Source organism: Pseudophryne corroboree, chromosome 1, assembly GCF_028390025.1.
Source record: "Pseudophryne corroboree isolate aPseCor3 chromosome 1, aPseCor3.hap2, whole genome shotgun sequence".
Classification (NCBI taxonomy): Eukaryota; Metazoa; Chordata; class Amphibia; order Anura; family Myobatrachidae; genus Pseudophryne; species Pseudophryne corroboree.
The window spans coordinates 739,996,273-740,017,824 of NC_086444.1; positions in this window are offsets into that span (position 1 = coordinate 739,996,273).

A 21,552-nucleotide genomic window follows, 5' to 3' on the forward strand; every position below is an offset into this window, starting at 1 on the left:
ATATTAATAATACCACATATCAGTGTGAGCTCGGAGCTGTGTTATTCCTCCTCATATATTGCTGTCCCCTCTCCTCTATATATTAATAATACCACATATCAGTGTGAGCTGTGAGCTGTGTTATTCCTCCTCATATATCACTGTGCAGTCTCCTCTCCTCTATATATTAATAATAACAACACATATCAGTGTGAGCTGGGAGCTGTGTTATTACTCCTCATATATCACTGTGTAGTCCCCTCTCCTCTATATATTAATAATACCACATATCAGTGTGAGCTGAGAGCTGTGTTATTCCTCCTCATATATCAGTGTGTGGTCCCCTCTCCTCTATATATTAATAATACCTCATATCAGTGTGAGCTGGGAGCTGTGTTATTCCCCCTCATATATCACTGTGTGGTCCCATCTCCTCTATATATTAATAATACCACATATCAGTGTGAGCTGGGAGCTGTGTTATTCCTCCTCATATATTGCTGTCCCCTCTCCTCTATATATTAATAATACCAGATATCAGTGAGAGCTGTGAGCTGTGTTATTCCTCCTCATATATCACTGTGCAGCCCCCTCTCCTCTATATATTAATAATAACACATATCAGTGTGAGCTGGGAGGTGTTTTATTCCTCCTCACATATCACTGCACAGTCCCCTCTCCTCTATATATTAATAATACCACATAACAGTGTGAGCTGGGAGCTGTGTTTTTCCTCCTCATATATCACTTTGCAGTCCCCTCTCCTCTATATATTAATAATACCACATATCAGTGTGAGCTGGGAGCTGTGTTATTCCTCCTCATATATCACTGTGCAGTCCCCTCTCCTCTATTTATTAGAAATACCACATATCAGTGTGAGCTGGGAGCTGTGTTATTCCTCCTCATATATCACTATGTGGTCCCCTCATCGCTATACTGTATATTAATAATAACACATATCAGTGTAAGCTGGGAGCTGTGTTATTCCTCCTCATATATCACTGTGCAGCCCCCTCTCCTCTATATATTAATAATATCACATATCAGTGTGAGCTGGGAGCTGTGTTATTCCTCCTCATATATCACTGTGCAGTCCCCTCTCCTCTATTTATTAGAAATACCACATATCAGTGTGAGCTGGGAGCTGTGTTATTCCTCCTCATATATCACTGTGTGGTCCCCTCATCGCTATACTGTATATTAATAATAACACATATCAGTGTAAGCTGGGAGCTGTGTTATTCCTCCTCATATATCACTTTGCAGTCCCCTCTCCTCTATATATTAATAATACCACATATCAGTGTGAGCTGGGAGCTGTGTTATTCCTCCTCATATATCACTGTGTGGTCCCCTCATCGCTATTCTGTATATTAATAATAACACATATCAGTGTGAGCTGGGAGCTGTGTTGTTCCTCCTCATATATCACTGTGCAGTCCCCTCTCCTCTATATATTAATAATACCACATATCAGTGTGAGCTGGGAGCTGTGTTATTCCTCCTCATATATCACTGTGCAGTCCCCTCTCCTCTATATATTAATAATACCACATATCAGTGTGAGCTGGGAGCTGTGTTATTCCTCCTCATATATCACTGTGTAGTCCCCTCTCCTCTATATATTAATAATACCACATATCAGTGTGAGCTGGGAGCTGTGTTATTCCTCCTCATATATCACTGTGTGGTCCCATCTCCTCTATATATTAATAATACCACATATCAGTGTGAGGTGGGAGCTGTGTTATTCCTCCTCATATATCACTGTGTGGTCCCCTCATCTCTATACTGTATATTAATAATAACACATATCAGTGTGAGCTGGGAGGTGTTTTATTCCTTCTTACATATCACTGCGCAGTCGCCTCTCCTCTATATATTAATAATACCACATATCAGTGTGAGCTGGGAGCTGTGTTATTTCTCCTCATATATCACTTTGCAGTCCCCTCTCCTCTATATATTAATAATACCACATATCAGTGTGAGCTGGGAGCTGTGTTATTCCTCCTCATATATCACTGTGCAGTCCCCTCTCCTCTATTTATTAGAAATACCACATATCAGTGTGAGCTGGGAGCTGTGTTATTCCTCCTCATATATCACTGTGTGGTACCCTCATCGCTATACTGTATATTAATAATAACACATATCAGTGTAAGCTGGGAGCTGTGTTATTCCTCCTCATATATCACTGTGCAGCCCCCTCTCCTCTATATATTAATAATACCACATATCAGTGTGAGCTTTGAGCTGTGTTATTCCTCCTCATATATCACTGTGTGGTCCCCTCATCGCTAAACAGTATATTAATAATAACACATATCAGTGTGAGCTGGGAGCTGTGTTATTCCTCCTCATATATCACTGTGCAGTCCCCTCTCCTCTATATATTATTAATACCACATATCAATGTGAGTTGGGAGCTGTGTTATTCCTCCTCATATATCACTGAGCAGTACCCTCTACTCTATATATTAATAATACCACATATCAGTGTGAGCTTGGAGCTGTGTTATTCCTCCTCATATATCACTCTGTAGTTCCCTCTCCTCTATATATTAATAATACCACATATCAGTGTGAGCTGGGAGCTGTGTTATTCCTCCTCACATATCACTGCGCAGTCCCCTTTCCTCTATATATTAATAATACCACATATCAGTGTGAGCTGGGAGCTGTGTTATTCCTCCTCATATATCACTTTGCAGTCCCCTCTCCTCTATATATTAATAATACCACATATCAGTGTGAGCTGGGAGCTGTGTTATTCCTCCTCATATATCACTGTGTGGTCCCCTCATCGCTATACTATATATTAATAATAACACATATCGGTGTGAGCAGGGAGCTGTGTTATTCCTCCTCATATATCACTGTGTGGTCCCTTCTCTATATATTAATAATACCACATATCAGTGTGAGCTGGGAGCTGTGTTATTCTTCCTCATATATCACTGTGTGGTCCCCTCTCCTCTATATATTAATAATACCACATATCAGTGTGAGCTGGGAGCTGTGTTATTCCCCCTCATATATCACTGTGCAGTCCCCTCTCCTCTATATATTAATAATACTACATATCAGTGTGAGCTGGGACCTGTGTTATTCCTCCTCATATATCACTGTGCAGTCCCCTCTCCTCTATATATTAGTAATACCACATATCAGTGTGAGCTGGGAGCTGTGTTGTTTCTCATCATATATCACTGTGTGGTCCCCTCATCGATATACTGTATATTAATAATACCACATATCAGTGTGAGCTGGGAGCTGTGTTATTCCTCCTCATATATCACTGTGCAGTCCCCTCTCCTCTATATATTAATAATACCACATATCAGTGTGAGCTGGGAGCTGTGTTATTCCCCCTCATATATCACTGTGTGGTCCCATCTCCTCTATATATTAATAATACCACATATCAGTGTGAGCTGGGAGCTGTGTTATTCTTCCTCATATATTGCAGTCCCCTCTCCTCTATATATTAATAATACCACATATCAGTGTGAGCCTGGGACCTGTGTTATTCCTCCTCATATATCACTGTGCAGTCCCCTCTCCTCTATATATTAATAATACCACATATCAGTGTGAGCTGTGAGCTGTGTTTTTCCTCCTCATATCACTGTGCAGTCCCCTCTCCTCTATATATTAGTAATACCACATATCAGTGTGAGCTGGGAGCTGTGTTTTTCCTCATCATATATCACTGTGTGGTCCCCTCATCGCTATACTGTATATTAATAATAACACATATCAGTGTGAGCTGGGAGCTGTGTTATTCCTCCTCACATATCACTGCGCAGTCCCCTCTCCTCTATATATTAATAATACTACATATCAGTGTGAGCTGGGAGCTGTGTTATTCCTCCTCATATATCACTGTGCAGTCCCCTCTCCTCTATATTTTAATAAAACCACATATCAGTATGAGCTGGGAGCTGTGTTATTCCTCCTCATATATCACTGTGTAGTCCCCTCTCCTCTATATATTAATAATAACTCATATCAGTGTGAGCTGGGAGCTGTGTTATTCCCCCTCATATATCACTGTGTGGTCCCACCTCCTCTATATATTAATAATACCACATATCAGTGTGAGCTGGGAGCTGTGTTATTCCTCCTCATATATTGCTGTCCCCTCTCCTCTATATATTAATAATACCACATATCAGTGTGAGCTGTGAGCTGTGTTATTCCTCCTCATATATCACTGTGCAGTCTCCTCTCCTCTATATATTAATAATAACACGTATTAGTGTGAGCTGGGAGCTGTGTTATTACTCCTCATATATCACTGTGTAGTCCCCTCTCCTCTATATATTAATAATACCACATATCAGTGTGAGCTGGGAGCTGTGTTATTCCTCCTCATATATCAGTGTGTGGTCCCCTCTCCTCTATATATTAATAATACCTCATATCAGTGTGAGCTGGGAGCTGTGTTATTCCCCCTCATATATCACTGTGTGGTCCCATCTCCTCTATATATTAATAATACCACATATCAGTGTGAGCTGGGAGCTGTGTTATTCCTCCTCATATATTGCTGTCCCCTCTCCTCTATATATTAATAATACCAGATATCAGTGAGAGCTGTGAGCTGTGTTATTCCTCCTCATATATCACTGTGCAGTCCCCTCTCCTCTATATATTAATAACACCACATATCAGTGTGAGCTGGGAGCTGTGTTATTCCTCCTCATATATCACTGTGCAGCCCCCTCTCCTCTATATATTAATAATAACACATATCAGTGTGAGCTGGGAGGTGTTTTATTCCTCCTCACATATCACTGCACAGTCCCCTCTCCTCTATATATTAATAATACCACATATCAGTGTGAGCTGGGAGCTGTGTTATTCCTCCTCATATATCACTTTGCAGTCCCAACTCCTCTATATATTAATAATACCACATATCAGTGTGAGCTGGGAGCTGTGTTATTCCTCCTCATATATTGCTGTCCCCTCTCCTCTATATATTAATAATACCACATATCAGTGTGAGCTGTGAGCTGTGTTATTCCTCCTCATATATCACTGTGCAGTCTCCTCTCCTCTATATATTAATAATAACACATATCAGTGTGAGCTGGGAGTTGTGTTATTACTCCTCATATATCACTGTGTAGTCCCCTCTCCTCTATATATTAATAATACCACATATCAGTGTGAGCTGGGAGCTGTGTTATTCCTCCTCATATATCAGTGTGTGGTCCCCTCTCCTCTATATATTAATAATACCTCATATCAGTGTGAGCTGGGAGCTGTATTATTCCCCCTCATATATCACTGTGTGGTCCCATCTCCTCTATATATTAATAATACCACATATCAGTGTGAGCTGGGAGCTGTGTTATTCCTCCTCATATATTGCTGTCCCCTCTCCTCTATATATTAATAATACTAGATATCAGTGAGAGCTGTGAGCTGTGTTATTCCTCCTCATATATCACTGTGCAGTCCCCTCTCCTCTATATATTAATAACACCACATATCAGTGTGAGCTGGGAGCTGTGTTATTCCTCCTCATATATCACTGTGCAGCCCCCTCTCCTCTATATATTAATAATAACACATATCAGTGTGAGCTGGGAGGTGTTTTATTCCTCCTCACATATCACTGCACAGTCCCCTCTCCTCTATATATTAGTAATACCACATATCAGTGCGAGCTGGGAGCTGTGTTATTCCTCCTCATATATCACTTTGCAGTCCCCTCTCCTCTATATATTAATAATACCACATATCAGTGTGAGCTGGGAGCTGTGTTATTCCTCCTCATATATCACTGTGCAGTCCCCTCTCCTCTATTTATTAGAAATACCACATATCAGTGTGAGCTGGGAGCTGTGTTATTCCTCCTCATATATCACTGTGTGGTCCCCTCATCGCTATACTGTATATTAATAATAACACATATCAGTGTAAGCTGGGAGCTGTGTTATTCCTCCTCATATATCACTGTGCAGCCCCCTCTCCTCTATATATTAATAATATCACATATCAGTGTGAGCTGGGAGCTGTGTTATTCCTCCTCATATATCACTGTGCAGTCCCCTCTCCTCTATATATTAATAATACCACATATCAGTGTGAGCTGGGAGCTGTGTTATTCCTACTCATATATCACTGTGTGGTCCCCTCATCGCTATTCTGTATATTAATAATAACACATATCAGTGTGAGCTGGGAGCTGTGTTATTCCCCCTCATATATCACTACGCAGCCCCTCTCCTCTATATATTAATAATACCACATATCAGTGTGAGCTGGGAGCTGTGTTATTCCTCCTCATATATCACTGTGCAGTCCCCTCTCCTCTATATATTAATAATACCACATATCAGTGTGAGCTGGGAGCTGTGTTATTCCTCCTCATATATCACTGTGCAGTCCCCTCTCCTCTATATATTAATAATACCACATATCAGTGTGAGCTGGGAGCTGTGTTATTCCTCCTCATATATCACTGTGTAGCCCCTCTCCTCTATATATTAATAATACCTCATATCAGTGTGAGCTGGGAGCTGTGTTATTCCCCCTCATATATCACTGTGTGGTCCCATCTCCTCTATATATTAATAATACCACATATCAGTGTGAGCTGTGTTATTCCTCCTCATATATCACTGTGCAGTCCCCTCTCCTCTATATATTAATAACACCACATATCAGTGTGAGCTGGGAGCTGTGTTATTCCTCCTCATATATCACTGTGTGGTCCCCTCATCTCTATACTGTATATTAATAATAACACATATCAGTGTGAGCTGGGAGGTGTTTTATTCCTCCTCACATATCACTGCACAGTCCCCTCTCCTCTATATATTAATAATACCACATATCAGTGTGAGCTGGGAGCTGTGTTATTCCTCCTCATATATCACTGTGCAGTCCCCTCTCCTCTATTTATTAGAAATACCACATATCAGTGTGAGCTGGGAGCTGTGTTATTCCTCCTCATATATCACTGTGTGGTCCCCTCATCGCTATACTGTATATTAATAATAACACATATCAGTGTAAGCTGGGAGCTGTGTTATTCCTCCTCATATATCACTGTTCAGCCCCCTCTCCTCTATATATTAATAATATCACATATCAGTGTGAGCTGGGAGCTGTGTTATTCCTCCTCATATATCACTGTGCAGTCCCCTCTCCTCTATATATTAATAATACCACATATCAGTGTGAGCTGGGAGCTGTGTTATTCCTCCTCATATATCACTGTGCAGTCCCCTCTCCTCTATATATTAATAATACCACATATCAGTGTGAGCTGGGAGCTGTGTTATTCCTCCTCATATATCACTGTGTGGTCCCCTCATCGCTATTCTGTATATTAATAATAACACATATCAGTGTGAGCTGGAGCTGTGTTATTCCTCCTCATATATCACTGTGCAGTCCCCTCTCCTCTACATATTAATAATACCACATATCAGTGTGAGCTGGGAGCTGTGTTATTCCACCTCATATATCACTGGTGCAGTCCCCTCTCCTCTATATATTAATAATACCACATATCAGTGTGAGCTGGGAGCTGTGTTATTCCTCCTCATATATCACTGTGTAGTCCCCTCTCCTCTATATATTAATAATACCACATATCCTTGTGAGCTGGGAGCTGTGTTATTCCTCCTCATATATCACTGTGTGGTCCCCTCTCCTCTATATATTAATAATAACTCATATCAGTGTGAGCTGGGAGCTGTGTTATTCCCCCTCATATATCACTGTGTGGTCCCATCTCCTCTATATATTAATAATACCACATATCAGTGTGAGGTGGGAGCTGTGTTATTCCTCCTCATATATCACTGTGTGGTCCCCATATCTCTATACTGTATATTAATAATAACACATATCAGTGTGAGCTGGGAGGTGTTTTATTCCTCCTCACATATCACTGCACAGTCCCCTCTCCTCTATATATTAATAATACCACATATCAGTGTGAGCTGGGAGCTGTGTTATTCCTCCTCATATATCACTTTGCAGTCCGCTCTCCTCTATATATTAATAATACCACATATCAGTGTGAGCTGGGAGCTGTGTTATTCCTCCTCATATATCAATGTGCAGTCCCCTCTCCTCTATTTATTAGAAATACCACATATCAGTGTGAGCTGGGAGCTGTGTTATTCCTCCTCATATATCACTGTGTGGTCCCCTCATCGCTATACTGTATATTAATAATAACACATATCAGTGTAAGCTGGGAGCTGTGTTATTCCTCCTCATATATCACTGTGCAGCCCCCTCTCCTCTATATATTAATAATACCACATATCAGTGTGAGCTTTGAGCTGTGTTATTCCTCCTCATATATCACTGTGTGGTCCCCTCATCGCTATACAGTATATTAATAATAACACATATCAGTGTGAGCTGGGAGCTGTGTTATTCCTCCTCATATATCACTGTGTAGCCCCTCTCCTCTATATATTAATAATACCTCATATCAGTGTGAGCTGGGAGCTGTGTTATTCCCCCTCATATATCACTGTGTGGTCCCATCTCCTCTATATATTAATAATACCACATATCAGTGTGAGCTGTGTTATTCCTCCTCATATATCACTGTGTGGTCCCCTCTCCTCTATATATTAATAATAACTCATATCAGTGTGAGCTGGGAGCTGTGTTATTCCCCCTCATATATCACTGTGTGGTCCCATCTCCTCTATATATTAATAATACCACGTATCAGTGTGAGGTGGGAGCTGTGTTATTCCTCCTCATATATCACTGTGTGGTCCCCATATCTCTATACTGTATATTAATAATAACACATATCAGTGTGAGCTGGGAGGTGTTTTATTCCTCCTCACATATCACTGCACAGTCCCCTCTCCTCTATATATTAATAATACCACATATCAGTGTGAGCTTTGAGCTGTGTTATTCCTCCTCATATATCACTGTGTGGTCCCCTCATCGCTAAACAGTATATTAATAATAACACATATCAGTGTGAGCTGGGAGCTGTGTTATTCCTCCTCATATATCACTGTGCAGTCCCCTCTCCTCTATATATTATTAATACCACATATCAATGTGAGTTGGGAGCTGTGTTATTCCTCCTCATATATCACTGTGCAGTACCCTCTACTCTATATATTAATAATACCACATATCAGTGTGAGCTTGGAGCTGTGTTATTCCTCCTCATATATCACTCTGTAGTTCCCTCTCCTCTATATATTAATAATACCACATATCAGTGTGAGCTGGGAGCTGTGTTATTCCTCCTCACATATCACTGCGCAGTCCCCTTTCCTCTATATATTAATAATACCACATATCAGTGTGAGCTGGGAGCTGTGTTATTCCTCCTCATATATCACTTTGCAGTCCCCTCTCCTCTATATATTAATAATACCACATATCAGTGTGAGCTGGGAGCTGTGTTATTCCTCCTCATATATCACTGTGTGGTCCCCTCATCGCTATACTATATATTAATAATAACACATATCAGTGTGAGCAGGGAGCTGTGTTATTCCTCCTCATATATCACTGTGTGGTCCCTTCTCTATATATTAATAATACCACATATCAGTGTGAGCTGGGAGCTGTGTTATTCTTCCTCATATATCACTGTGTGGTCCCCTCTCCTCTATATATTAATAATACCACATATCAGTGTGAGCTGGGAGCTGTGTTATTCCCCCTCATATATCACTGTGCAGTCCCCTCTCCTCTATATATTAATAATACTACATATCAGTGTGAGCTGGGACCTGTGTTATTCCTCCTCATATATCACTGTGCAGTCCCCTCTCCTCTATATATTAGTAATACCACATATCAGTGTGAGCTGGGAGCTGTGTTGTTTCTCATCATATATCACTGTGTGGTCCCCTCATCGATATACTGTATATTAATAATACCACATATCAGTGTGAGCTGGGAGCTGTGTTATTCCTCCTCATATATCACTGTGCAGTCCCCTCTCCTCTATATATTAATAATACCACATATCAGTGTGAGCTGGGAGCTGTGTTATTCCCCCTCATATATCACTGTGTGGTCCCATCTCCTGTATATATTAATAATACCACATATCAGTGTGAGCTGGGAGCTGTGTTATTCTTCCTCATATATTGCAGTCCCTCTCCTCTATATATTAATAATACCACATATCAGTGTGAGCCTGGGACCTGTGTTATTCCTCCTCATATATCACTGTGCAGTCCCCTCTCCTCTATATATTAATAATACCACATATCAGTGTGAGCTGTGAGCTGTGTTTTTCCTCCTCATATCACTGTGCAGTCCCCTCTCCTCTATATATTAGTAATACCACATATCAGTGTGAGCTGGGAGCTGTGTTTTTCCTCATCATATATCACTGTGTGGTCCCCTCATCGCTATACTGTATATTAATAATAACACATATCAGTGTGAGCTGGGAGCTGTGTTATTCCTCCTCACATATCACTGCGCAGTCCCCTCTCCTCTATATATTAATAATACTACATATCAGTGTGAGCTGGGAGCTGTGTTATTCCTTCTCATATATCACTGTGCAGTCCCCTCTCCTCTATATTTTAATAAAACCACATATCAGTATGAGCTGGGAGCTGTGTTATTCCTCCTCATATATCACTGTGTAGTCCCCTCTCCTCTATATATTAATAATAACTCATATCAGTGTGAGCTGGGAGCTGTGTTATTCCCCCTCATATATCACTGTGTGGTCCCACCTCCTCTATATATTAATAATACCACATATCAGTGTGAGCTGGGAGCTGTGTTATTCCTCCTCATATATTGCTGTCCCCTCTCCTCTATATATTAATAATACCACATATCAGTGTGAGCTGTGAGCTGTGTTATTCCTCCTCATATATCACTGTGCAGTCTCCTCTCCTCTATATATTAATAATAACACATATTAGTGTGAGCTGGGAGCTGTGTTATTACTCCTCATATATCACTGTGTAGTCCCCTCTCCTCTATATATTAATAATACCACATATCAGTGTGAGCTGGGAGCTGTGTTATTCCTCCTCATATATCAGTGTGTGGTCCCCTCTCCTCTATATATTAATAATACCTCATATCAGTGTGAGCTGGGAGCTGTGTTATTCCCCCTCATATATCACTGTGTGGTCCCATCTCCTCTATATATTAATAATACCACATATCAGTGTGAGCTGGGAGCTGTGTTATTCCTCCTCATATATTGCTGTCCCCTCTCCTCTATATATTAATAATACCAGATATCAGTGAGAGCTGTGAGCTGTGTTATTCCTCCTCATATATCACTGTGCAGTCCCCTCTCCTCTATATATTAATAACACCACATATCAGTGTGAGCTGGGAGCTGTGTTATTCCTCCTCATATATCACTGTGCAGCCCCCTCTCCTCTATATATTAATAATAACACATATCAGTGTGAGCTGGGAGGTGTTTTATTCCTCCTCACATATCACTGCACAGTCCCCTCTCCTCTATATATTAATAATACCACATATCAGTGTGAGCTGGGAGCTGTGTTATTCCTCCTCATATATCACTTTGCAGTCCCAACTCCTCTATATATTAATAATACCACATATCAGTGTGAGCTGGGAGCTGTGTTATTCCTCCTCATATATTGCTGTCCCCTCTCCTCTATATATTAATAATACCACATATCAGTGTGAGCTGTGAGCTGTGTTATTCCTCCTCATATATCACTGTGCAGTCTCCTCTCCTCTATATATTAATAATAACACATATCAGTGTGAGCTGGGAGTTGTGTTATTACTCCTCATATATCACTGTGTAGTCCCCTCTCCTCTATATATTAATAATACCACATATCAGTGTGAGCTGGGAGCTGTGTTATTCCTCCTCATATATCAGTGTGTGGTCCCCTCTCCTCTATATATTAATAATACCTCATATCAGTGTGAGCTGGGAGCTGTATTATTCCCCCTCATATATCACTGTGTGGTCCCATCTCCTCTATATATTAATAATACCACATATCAGTGTGAGCTGGGAGCTGTTATTCCTCCTCATATATTGCTGTCCCCTCTCCTCTATATATTAATAATACTAGATATCAGTGAGAGCTGTGAGCTGTGTTATTCCTCCTCATATATCACTGTGCAGTCCCCTCTCCTCTATATATTAATAACACCACATATCAGTGTGAGCTGGGAGCTGTGTTATTCCTCCTCATATATCACTGTGCAGCCCCCTCTCCTCTATATATTAATAATAACACATATCAGTGTGAGCTGGGAGGTGTTTTATTCCTCCTCACATATCACTGCACAGTCCCCTCTCCTCTATATATTAGTAATACCACATATCAGTGCGAGCTGGGAGCTGTGTTATTCCTCCTCATATATCACTTTGCAGTCCCCTCTCCTCTATATATTAATAATACCACATATCAGTGTGAGCTGGGAGCTGTGTTATTCCTCCTCATATATCACTGTGCAGTCCCCTCTCCTCTATTTATTAGAAATACCACATATCAGTGTGAGCTGGGAGCTGTGTTATTCCTCCTCATATATCACTGTGTGGTCCCCTCATCGCTATACTGTATATTAATAATAACACATATCAGTGTAAGCTGGGAGCTGTGTTATTCCTCCTCATATATCACTGTGCAGCCCCCTCTCCTCTATATATTAATAATATCACATATCAGTGTGAGCTGGGAGCTGTGTTATTCCTCCTCATATATCACTGTGCAGTCCCCTCTCCTCTATATATTAATAATACCACATATCAGTGTGAGCTGGGAGCTGTGTTATTCCTACTCATATATCACTGTGTGGTCCCCTCATCGCTATTCTGTATATTAATAATAACACATATCAGTGTGAGCTGGGAGCTGTGTTATTCCCCCTCATATATCACTACGCAGCCCCTCTCCTCTATATATTAATAATACCACATATCAGTGTGAGCTGGGAGCTGTGTTATTCCTCCTCATATATCACTGTGCAGTCCCCTCTCCTCTATATATTAATAATACCACATATCAGTGTGAGCTGGGAGCTGTGTTATTCCTCCTCATATATCACTGTGCAGTCCCCTCTCCTCTATATATTAATAATACCACATATCAGTGTGAGCTGGGAGCTGTGTTATTCCTCCTCATATATCACTGTGTAGCCCCTCTCCTCTATATATTAATAATACCTCATATCAGTGTGAGCTGTGTTATTCCCCCTCATATATCACTGTGTGGTCCCATCTCCTCTATATATTAATAATACCACATATCAGTGTGAGCTGTGTTATTCCTCCTCATATATCACTGTGCAGTCCCCTCTCCTCTATATATTAATAACACCACATATCAGTGTGAGCTGGGAGCTGTGTTATTCCTCCTCATATATCACTGTGTGGTCCCCTCATCTCTATACTGTATATTAATAATAACACATATCAGTGTGAGCTGGGAGGTGTTTTATTCCTCCTCACATATCACTGCACAGTCCCCTCTCCTCTATATATTAATAATACCACATATCAGTTAGAGATGAGCGCCGGAAATTTTTCGGGTTTTGTGTTTTGGTTTTGGGTTCGGTTCCGCGGCCGTGTTTTGGGTTCGACCGCGTTTTGGCAAAACCTCACCGAATTTTTTTTGTCGGATTCGGGTGTGTTTTGGATTCGGGTGTTTTTTTAAAAAAACCCTAAAAAACAGCTTAAATCATAGAATTTGGGGGTAATTTTGATCATAAAGTATTATTAAACTCAAAAAACATAATTTACACTCATTTTCAGCCTATTCTGAACACATCACACCTCAAAATATTATTTTTAGTCCTAAAATTTGCACCGAGGTCGCTGTGTGAGTAAGATAAGCGACCCTAGTGGCCGACACAAACACCGGGCCCATCTAGGAGTGGCACTGCAGTGTCACGCAGGATGGCCCTTCCAAAAAACCCTCCCCAAACAGCACATGACGCAAAGAAAAAAAGAGGCGCAATGAGGTAGCTGACTGTGTGAGTAAGATTAGCGACCCTAGTGGCCGACACAAACACCGGGCACATCTAGGAGTGGCACTGCAGTGTCACGCAGGATGTCCCTTCCAAAAAACCCTCCCCAAACAGCACATGACGCAAAGAAAAAAAGAGGCGCAATGAGGTAGCTGTGTGAGTAAGATTAGCGACCCTAGTGGCCGACACAAACACCGGGCCCATCTAGGAGTGGCACTGCAGTGTCACGCAGGATGTCCCTTCCAAAAAACCCTCCCCAATCAGCACATGATGCAAAGAAAAAGAAAAGAAAAAAGAGGTGCAAGATGGAATTATCCTTGGGCCCTCCCACCCACCCTTATGTTGTATAAACAAAACAGGACATGCACACTTTAACCAACCCATCATTTCAGTGACAGGGTCTGCCACACGACTGTGACTGATATGACGGGTTGGTTTGGACCCCCCCCAAAAAAGAAGCAATTAATCTCTCCTTGCACAAACTGGCTCTACAGAGGCAAGATGTCCACCTCATCTTCACCCTCCGATATATCACCGTGTACATCCCCCTCCTCACAGATTATCAATTCGTCCCCACTGGAATCCACCATCTCAGCTCCCTGTGTACTTTGTGGAGGCAATTGCTGCTGGTCAATGTCTCCGCGGAGGAATTGATTATAATTCATTTTAATGATCATCATCTTCTCCACATTTTCTGGATGTAACCTCGTACGCCGATTGCTGACAAGGTGAGCGGCGGCACTAAACACTCTTTCGGAGTACACACTTGTGGGAGGGCAACTTAGGTAGAATAAAGCCAGTTTGTGCAAGGGCCTCCAAATTGCCTCTTTTTCCTGCCAGTATAAGTACGGACTGTGTGACGTGCCTACTTGGATGCGGTCACTCATATAATCCTCCACCATTCTATCAATGTTGAGAGAATCATATGCAGTGACAGTAGACGACATGTCCGTAATCGTTGTCAGGTCCTTCAGTCCGGACCAGATGTCAGCATCAGCAGTCGCTCCAGACTGCCCTGCATCACCGCCAGCGGGTGGGCTCGGAATTCAGAGCCTTTTCCTCGCACCCCCAGTTGCGGGAGAATGTGAAGGAGGAGATGTTGACAGGTCGCGTTCCGCTTGACTTGACAATTTTGTCACCAGCAGGTCTTTCAACCCCAGCAGACCTGTGTCTGCCGGAAAGAGAGATCCAAGGTAGGCTTTAAATCTAGGATCGAGCACGGTGGCCAAAATGTAGTGCTCTGATTTCAACAGATTGACCACCCGTGAATCCTTGTTAAGCGAATTAAGGGCTGCATCCACAAGTCCCACATGCCTAGCGGAATCGCTCCGTGTTAGCTCCTTCTTCAATGCCTCCAGCTTCTTCTGCAAAAGCCTGATGAGGGGAATGACCTGACTCAGGCTGGCAGTGTCTGAACTGACTTCACGTGTGGCAAGTTCAAAGGGCATCAGAACCTTGCACAACGTTGAAATCATTCTCCACTGCACTTGAGACAGGTGCATTCCATCTCCTATATCGTGCTCAATTGTATAGGCTTGAATGGCCTTTTGCTGCTCCTCCAACCTCTGAAGCATATAGAGGGTTGAATTCCACCTCGTTACCACTTCTTGCTTCAGATGATGGCAGGGCAGGTTCAGTAGTTTTTGGTGGTGCTCCAGTCTTCTGTACGTGGTGCCTGTACGCCGAAAGTGTCCCGCAATTTTTCTGGCCACCGACAGCATCTCTTGCACGCCCCTGTCGTTTTTTAAAAATGTCTGCACCACCAAATTCAAGGTATGTGCAAAACATGGGACGTGCTGGAATTTGCCCATATTTAATGCACACACAATATTGCTGGCGTTGTCCGATGCCACAAATCCACAGGAGAGTCCAATTGGGGTAAGCCATTCCGCGATGATCTTCCTCAGTTGCCGTAAGAGGTTTTCAGCTGTGTGCGTATTCTGGAAAGCGGTGATACAAAGCGTAGCCTGCCTAGGAAAGAGTTGGCGTTTGCGAGATGCTGCTACTGGTGCCGCCGCTGCTGTTCTTGCGGCGGGAGTCCATACATCTACCCAGTGGGCTGTCACAGTCATATAGTCCTGACCCTGCCCTGCTCCACTTGTCCACATGTCCGTGGTTAAGTGGACATTGGGTACAACTGCATTTTTTAGGACACTGGTGAGTCTTTTTCTGACGTCCGTGTACATTCTCGGTATCGCCTGCCTAGAGAAGTGGAACCTAGATGGTATTTGGTAACGGGGGCACACTGCCTCAATAAATTGTCTAGTTCCCTGTGAACTAACGGCGGATACCGGACGCACGTCTAACACCAACATAGTTGTCAAGGACTCAGTTATCCGCTTTGCAGTAGGATGACTGCTGTGATATTTCATCTTCCTCGCAAAGGACTGTTGAACAGTCAATTGCTTACTGGAAGTAGTACAAGTGGGCTTACGACTTCCCCTCTGGGATGACCATCGACTCCCAGCGGCAACAACAGCAGCGCCAGCAGCAGTAGGCGTTACACGCAAGGATGCATCGGAGGAATCCCAGGCAGGAGAGGACTCGTCAGACTTGCCAGTGACATGGCCTGCAGGACTATTGGCATTCCTGGGGAAGGAGGAAATTGACACTGAGGGAGTTGGTGGGGTGGTTTGCGTGAGCTTGGTTACAAGAGGAAGGGATTTACTGGTCAGTGGACTGCTTCCGCTGTCACCCAAAGTTTTTGAACTTGTCACTGACTTATTATGAATGCGCTGCAGGTGACGTATAAGGGAGGATGTTCCGAGGTGGTTAACGTCCTTACCCCTACTTATTACAGCTTGACAAAGGGAACACACGGCTTGACACCTGTTGTCCGCATTTCTGGTGAAATACCTCCACACCGAAGAGCTGATTTTTTTGGTATTTTCACCTGGCATGTCAACGGCCATATTCCTCCCACGGACAACAGGTGTCTCCCCGGGTGCCTGACTTAAACAAACCACCTCACCATCAGAATCCTCCTGGTCAATTTCCTCCCCAGCGCCAGCAACACCCATATCCTCCTCATCCTGGTGTACTTCAACACTGACATCTTCAATCTGACTATCAGGAACTGGACTGCGGGTGCTCCTTCCAGCACTTGCAGGGGGCATGCAAATAGTGGAAGGCGCATGCTCTTCACGTCCAGTGTTGGGAAGGTCAGGCATCGCAAACGACACAATTGGACTCTCCTTGTGGATTTGGGATTTCAAAGAACGCACAGTTCTTTGCGGTGCTTTTGCCAGCTTGAGTCTTTTCAGTTTTCTAGCGAGAGGCTGAGTGCTTCCATCCTCATGTGAAGCTGAACCACTAGCCATGAACATAGGCCAGGGCCTCAGCCGTTCCTTGCCACTCCGTGTGGTAAATGGCATATTGGCAAGTTTACGCTTCTCCTCCGACAATTTTATTTTAGGTTTTGGAGTCCTTTTTTTTCTGATATTTGGTGTTTTGGATTTGACATGCTCTGTACTATGACATTGGGCATCGGCCTTGGCAGACGACGTTGCTGGCATTTCATCGTCTCGGCCATGACTAGTGGCAGCAGCTTCAGCACGAGGTGGAAGTGGATCTTGATCTTTCCCTAATTTTGGAACCTCAACTTTTTTGTTCTCCATATTTTATAGGCAGAACTAAAAGGCACCTCAGGTAAACAATGGAGATGGATGGATTGGATACTAGTATACAATTATGGACGGACTGCCACGGTTAGGTGGTATAAAAAAACCACGGTTAGGTGGTATATATTATAATAATAATACAATTATGGATGGACGGACTGCCTGCCGACTGCCGACACAGAGGTAGCCACAGCCGTGAACTACCGCACTGTACACTGGTTGATAAAGAGATAGTAGTATACTCGTAACAACTAGTATGACACTATGACGACGGTATAAAGAATGAAAAAAAAACCACGGTTAGGTGGTATATATTATAATAATAATACAATTATGGATGGACGGACTGCCTGCCGACTGCCGACACAGAGGTAGCCACAGCCGTGAACTACCGCACTGTACACTGGTTGATAAAGAGATAGTAGTATACTCGTAACAACTAGTATGACACTATGACGACGGTATAAAGAATGAAAAAAAAACCACGGTTAGGTGGTATATATTATAATAATAATACAATTATGGATGGACGGACTGCCTGCCGACTGCCGACACAGAGGTAGCCACAGCCGTGAACTACCGCACTGTACACTGGTTGATAAAGAGATAGTAGTATACTCGTAACAACTAGTATGACACTATGACGACGGTATAAAGAATGAAAAAAAAACCACGGTTAGGTGGTATATATTATAATAATAATACAATTATGGATGGACGGACTGCCTGCCGACTGCCGACACAGAGGTAGCCACAGCCGTGAACTACCGCACTGTACACTGGTTGATAAAGAGATAGTAGTATACTCGTAACAACTAGTATGACACTATGACGACGGTATAAAGAATGAAAAAAAAACCACGGTTAGGTGGTATATATTATAATAATAATACAATTATGGATGGACGGACTGCCTGCCGACTGCCGACACAGAGGTAGCCACAGCCGTGAACTACCGCACTGTACACTGGTTGATAAAGAGATAGTAGTATACTCGTAACAACTAGTATGACACTATGACGACGGTATAAAGAATGAAAAAAAAACCACGGTTAGGTGGTATATATTATAATAATAATACAATTATGGATGGACGGACTGCCTGCCGACTGCCGACACAGAGGTAGCCACAGCCGTGAACTACCGCACTGTACACTGGTTGATAAAGAGATAGTAGTATACTCGTAACAACTAGTATGACACTATGACGACGGTATAAAGAATGAAAAAAAAACCACGGTTAGGTGGTATATATTATAATAATAATACAATTATGGATGGACGGACTGCCTGCCGACTGCCGACACAGAGGTAGCCACAGCCGTGAACTACCGCACTGTACACTGGTTGATAAAGAGATAGTAGTATACTCGTAACAACTAGTATGACACTATGACGACGGTATAAAGAATGCAAAAAAAACCACAGTTAGGTGGTATATATTATAATAATAATACAATTATGGATGGACGGACTGCCTGCCGACTGCCGACACAGAGGTAGCCACAGCCGTGAACTACCGCACTGTACACTGGTTGATAAAGAGATAGTAGTATACTCGTAACAACTAGTATGACACTATGACGGTATAAAGAATGGAAAAAAAACCACGGTTAGGTGGTATATATTATAATAATAATACAATTATGGATGGACGGACTGCCTGCCGACTGCCGACACAGAGGTAGCCACAGCCGTGAACTACCGCACTGTACACTGGTTGATAAAGAGATAGTAGTATACTCGTAACAATTAGGATGACACTATGACGGTATAAAGAATGAAAAAAAAACCACGGTTAGGTGGTAGGTATATAATAATAAATAATACAATTCTGGTCGGACGGACTGCCTGCCGTGTGCCGACACAGAGGTAGCCACAGCCGTGAACTACCGCACTGTACACTGGTTGATAAAGAGATAGTAGTATACTCGTAACAATTAGGATGACACTATGACGGTATAAAGAATGAAAAAAAAACCACGGTTAGGTGGTAGGTATATAATAATAAATAATACAATTCTGGTCGGACGGACTGCCTGCCGTGTGCCGACACAGAGGTAGCCACAGCCGTGAACTACCGCACTGTACACTGGTTGATAAAGAGATAGTAGTATACTCGTAACAATTAGGATGACACTATGACGGTATAAAGAATGAAAAAAAAACCACGGTTAGGTGGTAGGTATATAATAATAAATAATACAATTCTGGTCGGACGGACTGCCTGCCGTGTGCCGACACAGAGGTAGCCACAGCCGTGAACTACCGCACTGTACACTGGTTGATAAAGAGATAGTAGTATACTCGTAACAATTAGGATGACACTATGACGGTATAAAGAATGAAAAAAAACCACGGTTAGGTGGTAGGTATATAATAATAAATAATACAATTCTGGTCGGACGGACTGCCTGCCGTGTGCCGACACAGAGGTAGCCACAGCCGTGAACTACCGCACTGTACACTGGTTGATAAAGAGATAGTAGTATACTCGTAACAATTAGGATGACACTATGACGGTATAAAGAATGAAAAAAAACCCACGGTTAGGTGGTAGGTATATAATAATAAATAATACAATTCTGGTCGGACGGACTGCCTGCCGTGTGCCGACACAGAGGTAGCCACAGCCGTGAACTACCGCACTGTACTGTGTCTGCTGCTAATATAGACTGGTTGATATTTAAAGAGATATTAGTAGTATACAACAATACTATACTGGTGGTCAGGCACTGGTCACCACTCCTGCAGCAAAAGTGTGCACTGTTAATTAATATAATTGTACTCCTGGCTCCTGCTAACAACCTGCAGTGCTCCCCAGTCTCCCCCACAATTAATTATAAGCTTTTAATTTATACATTGATGACTGTGCAGCACACTGGGCTGAGCTGAGTGCACACAGACTGAGTCACACTGTGTGACTGACTGTGCTGAGTATCGTTTTTTTTTTCAGGCAGAGAACGGATATAGCAGAGAGAAGTGAACGGATATATTATATTAAATAAAAGTTAACTAGCAACTGCACTGGTCACTGACTGTGGTAAACTAACTCTGTCTGCGACTCTGCACAATCTCTCTCTATCTAATCTATCTATCTCTATTCTAATGGAGAGGACGCCAGACACGTCCTCTCCCTATCAATCTCAATGCACGAGTGAAAATGGCGGCGACGCGCGGCTCCTTATATAGAATCCGAGTCTCGCGATAGAATCCGAGCCTCGCGAGAATCCGACAGCGTCATGATGACGTTCGGGCGCGCTCGGGTTAACCGAGCAAGGCGGGAAGATCCGAGTCGCTCGGACCCGTGGAAAAAAAAGTGAAGTTCGTGCGGGTTCGGATTCAAAGAAACCGAACCCGCTCATCTCTAATATCAGTGTGAGCTGGGAGCTGTGTTATTCCTCCTCATATATCACTGTGCAGTCCCCTCTCCTCTATTTATTAGAAATACCACATATCAGTGTGAGCTGGGAGCTGTGTTATTCCTCCTCATATATCACTGTGTGGTCCCCTCATCGCTATACTGTATATTAATAATAACACATATCAGTGTAAGCTGGGAGCTGTGTTATTCCTCCTCATATATCACTGTTCAGCCCCCTCTCCTCTATATATTAATAATATCACATATCAGTGTGAGCTGGGAGCTGTGTTATTCCTCCTCATATATCACTGTGCAGTCCCCTCTCCTCTATATATTAATAATACCACATATCAGTGTGAGCTGGGAGCTGTGTTATTCCTCCTCATATATCACTGTGCAGTCCCCTCTCCTCTATATATTAATAATACCACATATCAGTGTGAGCTGGGAGCTGTGTTATTCCTCCTCATATATCACTGTGTGGTCCCCTCATCGCTATTCTGTATATTAACAATAACACATATCAGTGTGAGCTGGGAGCTGTGTTATTCCTCCTCATATATCACTGTGCAGTCCCCTCTCCTCTACATATTAATAATACCACATATCAGTGTG